Source organism: Hermetia illucens, chromosome 1 (assembly GCF_905115235.1).
Source record: "Hermetia illucens chromosome 1, iHerIll2.2.curated.20191125, whole genome shotgun sequence".
NCBI lineage: Eukaryota > Metazoa > Arthropoda > Insecta > Diptera > Stratiomyidae > Hermetia > Hermetia illucens.
Window position 1 is genome coordinate 93,499,722 of NC_051849.1, and position 13,521 is coordinate 93,513,242.

Sequence of the window (13,521 nt, forward strand, 5' to 3'; positions counted from 1 at the left end):
CCTTCTTAGTGGCCTAAGTTCCCTTCTGCCAGGCCTTCCTCTTCCGTTTGCGGGTAGATTTGGGCTGTAGTACCGCGGACGGGCCGGCCGTAGTCAGATTTCCAGTTTCTCCCAGAGTTTGAGAGTTTCCGTACTTTCCTTTCTGGCTAACTTCGCCGTAGGCACTAAATGCAAGCTTTCCACTGAGCCGGAAAGCCAGCCTTCTACAGAGCGCGTATGAGCGAGTATGAATGTGGTGAGGCCTCTAAAATCCGCGCCTCGGCCGCGACATGATTGCTCATGGTCTCGGGTGGATTCGAAGTCTGTGACTTCTTACCACTTGGAGAGTTTATATCTTTCGTTCCCATATTCATAGTGTAGTAGTAAACTACTACAGGCTCCCCCACCACGACAAGGTGGTGTCCGAGGGGGAGATCACAGCGAGCACTCATTCAAGCGCAACGTGCCAGGCGGCCCCAAATGGGTCTCCCTGTAGAGGCTGAAGGCTTTCGTCGGATCGGCGACCGCTACGAAAAAGCGCCCGCGAAGCGTCAAGTTCGTCTAGTAACTCCCATTGGCGGTATCGCGCGGTCGGCTTGCTTTGCTAAAACCGCACGGTTTCAGTTGAGGGCGGAGTGATGTGGCGGTGCAGCGGAGGTGCGAAATTGGGGCGCAGCAAAATCGGTAAACGCCTTATAGCGGCTGGAAGACAAATATCAGGTATGGCATTTGTCAAAGAAAAAAATTGCCAAAATAAAAAAATGAAAAGTCTCTCGTGTCTCGTCCGCCGACCAAAGTAGAGTCAAAACACTACTTTGTCCAAAAATAATAAATAAGATACTAATAAAAGGCAGTACTTTTGATTAGTGGGGAATATAGTTCCCCAAAACAGGGTGACAAGAAATACATACAATACAAATACATACAAACTTTTCTGTTCTTTTAGAAAAAGAAAAAAGTGTTTCAATGGTTACTGATATATTATGATTGAGTGTATACATACTGAAGCCCATTAAAAAATACATAGTCTTATTTAGCGCTTCAGATAGCGCAGGAATTTGGCATTGCTCGTTCATTGGTTTTTTGTCCGATTAAACGACTTCAGGAGCTTGGTAATGAAGGTGATCATCCTCTAAGAGGAAGAAAACGCGGGAGGGAAATTCGATGGGCACCGATGGGTATCAATCAGTGCGCCTCTGAACTTAATCTCAAGTCTTACACGCTATAAAAATGCCAACTTCTAACAGATGAAAACAAAAAACTAAGCTTTGAAAGGCCGCTGGTACGAGCTGAAAAAAAATCTTCAACGATGAGAAGCTTTTCACCGTTTAACAAGCCCCCAATCGTCAAAATGACGAAAATTGGCCAACAGAAGCTCTAGAATCGTCATCCGTGATTAAACATCGCCGAAATCCGCGATCTATTCTGGTATGAGTTGGAATTCTCGCCAATGGCAAGGTATCCCTGATTTACATGGAACAAAGAGTCAAAATTAATAAAGCCCTAAGTTACCTACGGAATATTTTAGACGCTGTTGTTCTTCCTTGGTCCCATAGCACTTTGGCGGTGGAAATTGGACGTTTAAATAAGACTCACAGAGCAAAAACAAGAGTGGTGCAAAGCAAATTTTACAAATTTCACAACATCATAAGAATGGGCACAGTGCTTTCCAGATCTGAATCCGATGGATTACAGTGGATAATCGATTTTGGAGTCCAGGACAGCTTATTTTAGGTTTATACTAATAACAATTTTTTTACTGAAAAATTTTGTATGCAGTTTGTTTTTTTTTTTTGTCACCCTGTATTAGTTCCAAGAATTTTTTAAAAAGCATATGATCAGCACTTACTCATGAATTTATAAATGGATCTTATTTGATTAGATATTCTATTCTATATTCACACTATTAAAACAGCCATCAACATCACCAATCATCGAAAACCATTATCCCTAATATTATTTCTCCAAACATATCTCATGTTAAATTCATCAAAACGAATCTGTCATCAAGCAGTAAGATTAAGCAATCGCAAAATGAAAATACAGGATTATGATAACACGATTATAATTACATGATTATCATCACGTGATTACAATCATAATCACGAAAACCTAATTATGATTACAAAATAGTAATCGTAGAAAACATCCTTCTTTTTTCTATCGGAAGCCTCCGTTGGTGGATAGCACAGTTCAACTGTAATTCTTCTTCACCTGGACTGGAATCTTCCCATCAGAGGTGTGTTAAAAACGGACTCCCTGATCAAAATAGCCCGCCTTGTGGTATCTGTTAAAATAAATTCCATGCAATGATAACACTCGAGATAAAAAATGCCCTCGATATCAAGAGATGAATCAAACTATACTGAGGCCATAAATGAAGGACGGGTGAATCACATTGCCTTATACGCATGCATTTCTCATGATTATCGCTTATTACATACATCTACATATATATACTGCATACATGAATATAAAACATTTCATTCATATGTTTATATCTTTATCTAAAGCACTTTTATCAAAGTTTGCAATCATAAATAATTATTCATCTTCAATTGGATGATAAGAACCACAACTTCAAACGATTATAAAAATAAGTAAATAAGTAACATAGTCTATGAAGAATTATGGAAAGCGTAAACTTATCGCACTCGTAATAATCTATTTCGCCATAACAAGCGAATTTGACATCCTTTTAGCCGCACAACGTCGAGATATAAATTTCGGTCAGTTACTAATTCCAATGGCAGCCAATATACAGTAAACGTAAAATATCTTATCTTAGCGCTAGTCGTGCATGCACCGTCTAACCACCAAGTTTAGTTCATAACATAGTTCTCTTTGCGAGCCGGTCGAAATGCTTCGCGTCGGTATTCTAACCATACTCACAGTGCTGTCAGTGAGCGTCAGCGTTTCACATTCAGCGCGAATTTTGGGACTATTTCCAGCTCATCCAAAGTCCCATTTGATAGTTAATATGAATACAATACGTCCGATGATAGAACGTGGTCATGACGTAACTATTGTAACAACTAGAGCAGTGAAAGAACCGAATCTGAAATTCCGCCATATCAAACTGAAACGACCAAATATAGACCGTAGTATGACATCGCAAGATAAGAAAGGATTTCTTAAAGCGATGCAGTCGATGGTCAATATCACGAACAATTTATTACACTTGACTAATTTGACGTTAAATGATCCAAAGATGCAGAAACTGATGAGGGAGGAATCGTTTGATTTGGTCGTTTTAGGATATTTTTTTAACGATTTTTTCATTGGGGTAGCTGCTCACTTCAAATGTCCACTCATTATTACCTTGTCAGGACCTCCATGGCAACACTTAGCTAAACTAATGGGAAATCCTCCAGAGATATCTTATATTTCTGACCTATTAAGTGACTTACAACAGCCAATGGGCTTTTTTGACAGAGTTGTAAGCTACGTCTTTTCTGCAGTAGAAATCGGGGTATTCCATTACGTCAACTACTTAATGGGGCAGTTTTATGCGTAAGTAACGTAAAGATAGCATAAATTAATTTCATATTCTCCCATTTTCTTCTCCATCAATAGATTGCTCATATCAAAATATATTTTAATTCTAATATTGTTTTACACGTTCATCCAAATAATTTTTCACAGATTGTATTGACAGACTTTGATATGTCTGATTTTAATTTTTAGTTTAGTTGTCTCGTGTATCCAGACCCTGGTGGCTCAGAATTCCAGACATCGTCAAACATCCTAAACAATTTTAAATAATTAAGACTTGCCTTTTCTTTTCCCTAGTAATATTTAATAACCACCGATATTTCGAGAACCCTTCATCAGTGCTATAAATCTACAGACTTGCAAAAGAAAAGGCAAGTCTTTATTACATATTTCAAATAATTTAATCACCAGAAATACCGCGAGATTACACTCAGATATATACAGACAGCATATATAACAAAAGGACGAAGGGACAAAATTATGAAAATCAACACAAGCGTACAAAGTAGAGAAGAGCCTAAAGTGTGGACAATAATTTAAAACCAGTCTTGCAAAACAAAAACAGCAATCATTGGGGATGAAAGTGAATCACATGAGAGATTGGCATCTTTTTTTCTAAAAACTTCTCAACCTCTCACACAACTGTAATCGAGTATAATTGGAGCATTGCACCGCCAACATTGGAAGCAATAAAGGCAGCAATCAAATGTCAAACAAATCAGAATACCGCAAGCTGGCGTTTCGGGTATAAAGGTTTTGTGTTTATCTTATATGAAAAACTGTCTACGCACTTTTTTTGATTCGTATATGGCCAAAAATCCCATACATGCGAAAGGAGGGTGCAAATTTTCTTTTCACTGAACGTGGTCACACAAAACCTGTTCTATAAGCCCTGCCCAGCCCTGCAGACGATATAAACGTCATGAGGCAATCTTTCACATCAGCAAAGGAAATTTTTATAAATCTCGATAAAACAGCAAATCAAATCGGGCTACAAATCAACAAAAACAAGACGAAAATTATGATGTAAACGAGAAAAATGACTACAAACAAATGGAACAAATGTCCACCCACCAAAAACCTCAGCACCGACAATGTTGTGTGGCGAGAACTCTCCTTTGGCTAAACAAAGTCGCTAACGAATCCGCTATCGCCATCCACAGCCCCATTGCAAATCATAAAATCAGGGTATCCTGCTTTCCAATCATACGCACCTAGGATTGAAAATCTCCATTTCCGCTTAGGAGCTGGGTAAGGAAATAGTGAAATACCAACCATCTGCTTCTTGCGTCATTTTGCCAAGAGAATTGCCCCTCATTTAGTGTACATTCCCGTTCTTCACGTGCAATCCCTTGGTTCTTCTTCCCTGCACTTTTATTAACCTTATACTCCTTAGCAGGAAGAACAAAGAGAATTACTCCCCCAATCTCCATCACGACCAGCATTGTCATGCGTTTAGCAAACGCACTGGCAAAGTTCCCCGTCTCTGTATTTGGTCACGGTAATTTTAATATACCTCCATGCTTGGAACATCAGTCCATACCTTTGCGCCGTGTAAGGTGGAAGTTATCCATTCGCTTACCCATCGCATCAACATGCCAAGTATACTTTGCGCCTGCTCGACAGTGCATCTCGAGTTTTTGCAAGTTACTTTTGGAAGCATTCCAAAGATCCGGCCCTAGAATGGATCCCTGTGCTACTACCGACGTGACCCACATTCTCTTCTGACCCTCCAACGTCCCATAGAGGAGGGAGCGGTTTATCAGATAATCTACCAATATTCGTAAGAGATCGTTCAGCACATCGAAAGTATTGTTTAGTGTGCCTAGAATGTCTTTCCATCTTACGGAATTGAAGGCATTTCTAACATCAAGCGTTAGAAGGATTCCTCGAGCTCTGCGGCCTTGTACTTCCGCTCAATGAGCTGCATCCACGACTTGCATGACAGCACCCACTGAGAATCTTCCCGTTCTAAAATCGCACTGCCGTGAGGATGAACTTTTCGAACACTTTTTCGGTCATGTCATGTCATACAAAGTGGTTGGTATCCGGACGACAGTTGAAGGTGGTCTTCCCCTTTGCTAATCAGCGCAAGACTCACCACCTTCCATCAGGAAGGAAAGTGTCCTCTTTCAGGCAAGCAAATGAGCCAAGCAGTGGGTTTGGCCAATGTTTAAGCACCAGATTGTATAGCTCTCCAGGGATTTCGTCGGGTCCTGCCGTCTTCTTCTTTTCCCAAGACGGACTGCCTCTTTCGGATCATTCATAGGGAAAAGTTGGCGGTTCCTGGCGCTTTCAACGAAGATATGCGGGAAATAGTGCCCGTACAATACGGCCCATAAGTGAACAAGCTTTCCACGGAGCCCCAATTTTCGGTTACCAGTTTATAACCGGGACTCCATTCCCTAAATATCGAATCCAAACAGAACCATCCTCTCGACCTTCAACAAGAAGCCTAAGGTGAGTGTCCTCCCGAACCTAGATAACAGCCGTACCTGATATCTCGGGGTGTCATGATGCTGGGTCTTTGTTTCGGGACTATTCAGCTATTATTTCCCCCAGCAAACTGCACTAGCAATTCAGAGCGGTTGCACTATGCTGCATATTTTTCGGTTGGATACGGATCTTTCCAATTCTGCTCTGTAGATTGGACACCGCTCAAGCAGGCAGTATGAGCAATGCTCTCTTCAGACGCGCCACGATCCCTGCATAGAGCGCAACTCTCCTTTCCATTGCAGATATTCACTTTATAACCTAACGAGCCGCATCTGCAGCATGATGCCTCCTGTCAGGTCTCCGGCAGGTTACAGACGTGTGCCAACTTCGCCTGGATTCGTATCCGATGTTACTCATGGAGAAACACCGTGAGAAGCATCGCAATCTTTACATTGCATTTCCCGATCTAAAGAAATCGTTTGACCGTGCCATACGAACTCATCTGGTATGTTCTACAGCGGAATTTGTACCTACTTCGTGTCTCACTTCGTTTTCATCAAGATAGCGCCCTCTCACCTCTCCTCGTTATTCTTGTTACGGACACTGTCATATCAGACATCCGATGTCCAGCGCCCTATACACTAATGCTTTCCAGGCATCTAATAGCAAAAATGATCTGGAGCAACTTGCCCAAAAATGGAATGATCGCCTTATGTAACACAGTCTTAAAATAAATCTCAATAAAGCTGAATTTTTGACGACAGATCTCCATGAAATACCGTCTCAAATCTAAAATTTACCGCAATTTCGTTCGTCCTGTCGCTCTCTATGTTTCTGAGTGTTGACCCACTATAAACGGCAATGAAAGGCGTCTTGGAGTAATGGAGACGAAGATGTTACGTTGGACTAGTGGCGTGACACGTTGTGACCACATCCGAAATGATAATATCCATACTTGGTATGGGATTGCACCGATCGTGAAAAAATTGCGAGAGAGACGTCTTCGATGGTATGGTCACGCAATTCGCGCCAACGAGAATTCATTTGCCAAGATTGGTCTGAACACCGAAGTCGATGGCAAGCGACGTGGATTTATAAGGTCACGATTGCTTCCTAATCAGGCAATTAATAGAACCAAATGGCGAAACCGAGCACGACGAGCCGACCCCGATGTTTTTCTAACGACGCGGCGTGTTGTTGCGTCTAGTCGACCTTCGCCTTCTTCTTTTTAGCCCTAGACACCAACTACGTGAAGTCTCCTTTAGATGCGGCTTTCTCTTTTCGTTTTGGTCCCAGTTCGCTCCTCAACAGTTTATTTGCGATTCACTTACGGTCTTCTCAGCGGGGAAGATGGTTACTTCGTCTTTTCGCGTGTCTTCTTCCTCTCCATGTCCACGTGCAGAACGAAATACGATCCGAAAGTTCCTCCAGATCCATCACGCCTTTGCTGACGTTCTCGGGGAACGTTACAGACTACATGCGCTTCACGAATGCCGCATATTTGTTGATAAGCCGTCCGCCTTCAGCTTTTACAAGAAGAGTGGACTGCGCTACCGTGCAGTTTACGATACGAATGTGATAAACACAGGGAATAGCACTCTAGAGATAAATAATATTTATTAATATCGTTTGCCTAGTGTTAGCTTAATTAAAGGTGATGAAGACGACAAAGCGGATAACATTGCGGCAAATTTTAGATTCGAGATATTCGTTGATCATGGGGATCAGTAGTCAAAAATTCAGTTTTATTCAGATTCAATCTGAGACCGTGTTGGATGAGGCAATCATTCCAGTTTTGGACAAATTGCTCCAGATCATTTTTGCTATTAGATGCTAAGAAAATATTATCAGCATATAACAATGTATAGGGCGCTAGACATTGGATGTACCGTCTGGGAGTGTCCATAACAAGAACAGAGGGGAGAGGTGAGAGGGCGCTTCGTTAATGAACATCGGCAGAGAGACGAAGTGGTTTTGATACGCCCGCTACACACGAACTAGAGCAATTTAACCCAGCGTACGAGTTCCTCCGGTACTAGGCATACTAGATTAATTCCTGTGTCACATGGTCAAACGCTTTCCACAGATCGAGAAATGCAATGCAAAGAGGGCGATGTTCTCCATGGGTAACCGCACAACGTGTATTGGGTCGGTAGTTCCGCAATTCTTGACAAGCCTGGTTTGACTCACGGTTATTTCCTCAACGATTTCGTGAATACAGTTGTACAAAATGCATTCAAAAAACCTGATCGGACTATATTTTGAACATTCTGCTGGACTACCTTTCGTTTTCGATATTGGAACTGAAGTGTTTTCTTGCCAGTCAGATATCAGGTTGGGTCCCAACTCTTCGCTTTCTAGAGTTCAGATGCTATTGCTCTACCCGATTTCATTCGTCTTATTGCTTCGTCGACTTCAGTTGCGCTGACAGGAGGAATTGCTCCAAATGTTGGCAATGTTTGTGAAAGTGACGGATGAACGAATTTTTCCGTTGAAATATACTCAAAATATTCTTCCCAACTATCCGTCGCGGCTCGTCTGTCGGTAAGCTTAGTACCGTTCTTATAATTAACGTAACAAAAGTGTTCGATATCCTTTGTGGGTACGTGTCAGTTTTTGACAAGTCTAGCTATTTTTGCTTCCCGATTGACATTTTTCTTCTTTGCCAATGGGCGAGAGTATTATCGTCGAGGAACTTGCGGTACAGACGTTTCTATTCAGGGACCTTCATTTCAAATCGACATTCCCATGCCAAATATATCGACTAATGAACCGCTTACCTAGGTTGGTGCCACCATTTATTGCGTAACAGGCTAGTGTGCCCCTCACACTATTTAATCAGTGGCGTGATTCACATGATGATGATCAACAGCCAATATTGAGGTGTGATGATCTCATAGGAAACGGCTATGCAGCCAGTGCCGATGGTATAATAAAATATCAGTGTCTTATAAGAATATAGTCGATTCGGTTTTACTGCTCCCACTAAAAAATGTAGGAAGCTGAGAGAATCGTTTGATGTATTCATAATTACAAGGTCATAGATGTCTGCAAAATCGACTATACTCCCCATGCCACCTTTTGTCGTCTGCCTTTTCACCCACATGACCATTAAGGTCGCCTGCAATGATGATATAGTCATCAGTGGGCACGTTGCAAGTTTTTGCATCGATTAACTGCCAAAAGGCATCTTGCTCGGCATCAGGTCGACCTGTCTGTGGTGCGTACGCGGTGAAAAAGTGAATAGTGCGATCACTTCAAATAATTGTGAGCTTCATCGGCCGGTCATCGAATCGTTCGACCTCCTTGATGACTTCCCGGAAAACCTCTGAGATGGCCCCGTATTGACGATTTGTGCTACCAAAGTAACGAAATTTATAGCTATTTTCACTGCGTCTATGCCATCGCTCCATCTGAGGCAGGGTTTGTTTGCCTCGACTTCTTTTTCATGTTGCCCTTATAGACGGACTAGATCATCCTCATCGATTCGGATTAAGTGACCCGCCCACGGGATTCTTTCCACAACCAGACCCTCGTGGAATCGCTCATTGATTTCGTCGTTATATAAGCTAGGAAATCGTTCATTCTCTTGTAGAGAAGCGAAAATTCTTCAAAGTATTCTTCTCTCGAACGCGGCTAAGAGTTCGCAATTTTTCTTGAAACAATTTTTGTAAATTGAAATAGGCTCTGTCGGCTGCCAACAACCGGTTGTGATTTTCAACTCAAAGTAGAAGAAATTATCGACGGTCTCAAAATTGTAGTCTCCTATCTTTATCCATTTTATTTGACCAGTGCAATTTGATGTTGTTGCCTCTTCGTTCTTTGGTGTTAACGCTGCCACGTATACTTCGACTTAAAGAGAATGGTGCTTTCCGCAATTACCTCCGCATCACGGATCACTTTTTCCAGGACGAGATTAAAAAGGCAACATGATAGACCATGCCCTTGTCTTAGACGGTTGTTGATGCTGAACGGTATCGAGAGTGATCCTGTTACTTTTACCTAGCCTCCCATATTGGTTAGGGTCAGCCTGGCTAGTTTTATCAATTCGATAACCCGATGAAATGGGTTACCGAATTCTTCCATGGCAGTGTACAACTTTATACTAACTATGCTATGCTGCAATTGATGTCCATATTCCAACAATTTCTGACCCGTTGTTGATTTGCCTGAACTGAAGCCTTTATGTTATTGCCCAAGCAAAGAATATCTTATAGATGGTAGTCAGAAACTTGATACATCTATAATTTCTGCACTGTTTGATATCTCCCTTTTTATGTATGGGACAGATAATGCCTCGTTACCAGTCATCAGGCATTGATTTGCTGTCCCACTCGTTAAGCACAAGTTGATAAACCGGCTGGTATAAATAATCTCCTCCATATTTACCCAGTTCAGCTGTAATACCAATGTGGTGCTGTGGTGAATTATGATTTTTAAGCAGATGAATTGAACGGACTGTTTCTTATATATTTGGTGGTGGCAGTATTTGTCCGTCGTCTTCACTTGGCAGGACCTCAAACTCGCCGATATTCTGGTTGTTGAGCAGTTCATCACAATACTCAACCCATCGCTCCAATATGCCCATTCAGTCAGAAATTAGATTTTCCGGTGCGTCTCGGCAGGATGAGCATCGAGGTGTATAAACGCGCCTGATGCGGTTGCACTCTATACTCTTCGCATTGACAGACTTTCTGATTCCCTCAAGCTCTCCAAGAACTGAGAATGCCCATGTTCTTAGACGAAAAAAACGTCCTCATTATCGGTGGTAATCGAATGCCTCTGATGATAAAACATTTAGTTCTAGATAGGGTCTAGATCATATAAAGGTTAGGACAGCACTCGTAACCATATAATCAGTAGGCATGAAGGAATTCTGATCCTTCTCGAAAGATTTCCAAGTAGACGCACAGGTTGCACGATCACTCTCTTACTCGTCAAAGATTACCTGCTTCTCATTTCAACTCGAAAGTCCGTTGTTTAACCCCACCTAGGGAGTATTAAGAGCTGAAAACGATCCTTATAGATTGGCGAATCGAACTACATAACCTGGGATACTTCTTCTGGTGAGCATAAGTTAACGACGGCATCGCTCACATCACCATTTCACCTCTTCTGCAGGTATAAACAAATCGAATTCTATGCCGAGTAATTGGAAATATAAAGTAGGGGAGCATGAGGCCAGCAGTGTGCAGTGCCTAAAGGGAAATATTTACGACTTTAAAGTCGTTAAGACAGTATTTTTATGAAAAATTTAAATTCCACGAAGAGCATAAATTATAATTTTTAGTCAGACACTGGCTCACTTCCATGAAAATTTAGAATAATCACGGGGCTGATTATTGGCAAATAAGCCATGTATGAATAAATTTGATGACCTAATATTAACTCAACGTAAACAGAATTTATATGTCCCCTGATGGCATTTCCCCATCCAAGGTGGCCGTATACTCGTATGTTACAATACAATATAGATAAGTAGGAGTTGCTAAGATTTGCAGTGATTATCGTAAAATCCATACTACATTAAGACAGCTTTCATACAGGAGGTTAATTTCTTCGTAGGTCTAATTTTCCACCAGAAAAATATCCATCTTTTGAAGAAATGAAAAAGAACGTCTCACTACTTTTCGTCAACACTTATTTAAGTCAAGAATATATTCGGCCGAATGTACCAACCATCATACAAATTGGAGGAATCCAAATAAAACCAGAAACTGATCCGTTACCCCTGGTAAGCTTGAAAAATTAGTTAAGTAAGACTTACAATTGTGATATTTTTTTTTTACCACTACTCCATTTCAGGATATTCAAGAGTTTCTAGACAGCGCATCAGAATCGGGAGTCATTTACTTTTGCTTAGGATCAAATATTAAGGCTGATTTTCTCAACCCTGAATTCATCAACATAGCATTTAAGGTGCTTTCTAGTCTCGAACAAAAAGTAATTTGGAAATGGGATAACGAGGAACTTCCAGGAGAGTCTCCAAATATTCTGTATAAAACCTGGTTCCCACAGAATGATATTCTCGCACACCCAAATGTCAAGCTCTTCGTCACCCATGCTGGTATTGGAGGAGTTGCGGAAGCCCAGTATCATGGGGTTCCAATGGTAGCAATCCCTTTTTTCGCCGACCAATTCTCCAACGCAAATAAATTACAGAAGGCCGGACATGGTGTGGTTGTGAACCGTGAAACACTGACGGAGGAATCGTTCAGAAAAGCTGTTTTCGAAATTTTGAGCAATACTACTTACAGAGATAATGTTAGGACATTTTCCAGAATATTTAGAGATCGACCTTTAAATGCGAGAGAAACAGCTGCTTATTGGATGGAGTACGTTTTGAGGCATAAAGGAGCAAAGCACCTCCAAAGTCCAGCGGTCCACATGAATGCAATACAATACTATGGACTTGATGTGATTGCTTTCTTTATTGTTGTCTCGTATGTGCTCTGCTCAGTGGTTAAATTTATTTGGAAGGCAACTGTAGAAGCTTTCTGCAAAAAAAATCATGAGAAAAGCAAAGAAACTACCAGTTTTAGGAAGAAAAATCAATAGCCTTATATTCTAAATATTAATATACGAGTAACAGTTAAAATAATTTTGTAGCCAAATTCTGGAAATAAACATGTTTAACAAGATTATTTTTCGAAAATTCGATTGGGATTCCAAAAGAAATTTCAAAAAACCAAATCATTAAGCCGTTAAAGTGCCACTTTTTATTCAAACTGGTTTTCAAAGTTTTATGAGAAACTATTTGCTTTGCGCTTGGCTGCGAAATATTTTCATGGCATTTGGTTATTTCGAGTTCAGCAAGTTGATTTTTTGTTTTCCCATTTTTTTTTGAAAGTAGGTGATATTAAGAATATGCCATAAAAAGAAATTCGTGGAAAGCACGATCCTTCATGGGGATTTCGGAGGGAAAATATGAACACCCGTAGCCTTTCGAGCGCTTAGTAGTATGCGACCGGTCCGCTCATCAAGTGGCGCCAGGCTGAAACCCAAGAGACTTTCACAAGTTTTCAGCATGACAGAATTCCATCGGTCCCAATTGATGAAATCTTGTGAGAAGATACTTGGATGTACGCACTTAAAACAGCAACGAATCAACGAACAAGATGTATTTGGATTTTGGTATCAAACCACCACCAGTTGGCGCTGTTGGTGTTGGACAATGAAGTATAAAGACTCCTACATTTAATCAAGGAGTCATTTCAGTTTTGACCATCGTTGTGATAACAGTCAATGAGAAGGATAAAAAGGATGGAAAAGAGCCAAGAATGTATACTTTTTCTGTATGAGTTCAAACTCGCATTTGGAGCTGATAAGGTAGGCGAATGAACCACATGGCGGTGGTTCGAAAAATTCCGGTCAGGCGACGTAAACCTTCCAAGTGAGCCACGTGGACATCCAGGACCATCGATTTATTTGGACAATGAGAAGCTGCGTTTGCTAGTCGAATCCGACACACGTCAGTCTATGAGAGACATTGTAGAGAAACGGCGTACACTATTCGACAGTTTCCCGGCACTTGCAACAAGTTGGAAAGGTGAAAAAGCTCGACAAATGGGTTCCGCATGCCCTTACGGAGCAAAACATGGCGCTTCGAAT

General features: G+C 41.2%; 1 pseudogene; it reads left to right on the forward strand.

Annotated features, from left to right (window-relative positions):
* Positions 1–12,532, forward strand: part of LOC119655137 — a 34,128-nt pseudogene extending 21,596 nt beyond the window's left edge.
* Positions 12,533–13,521: the final 989 nt, after the last annotated feature.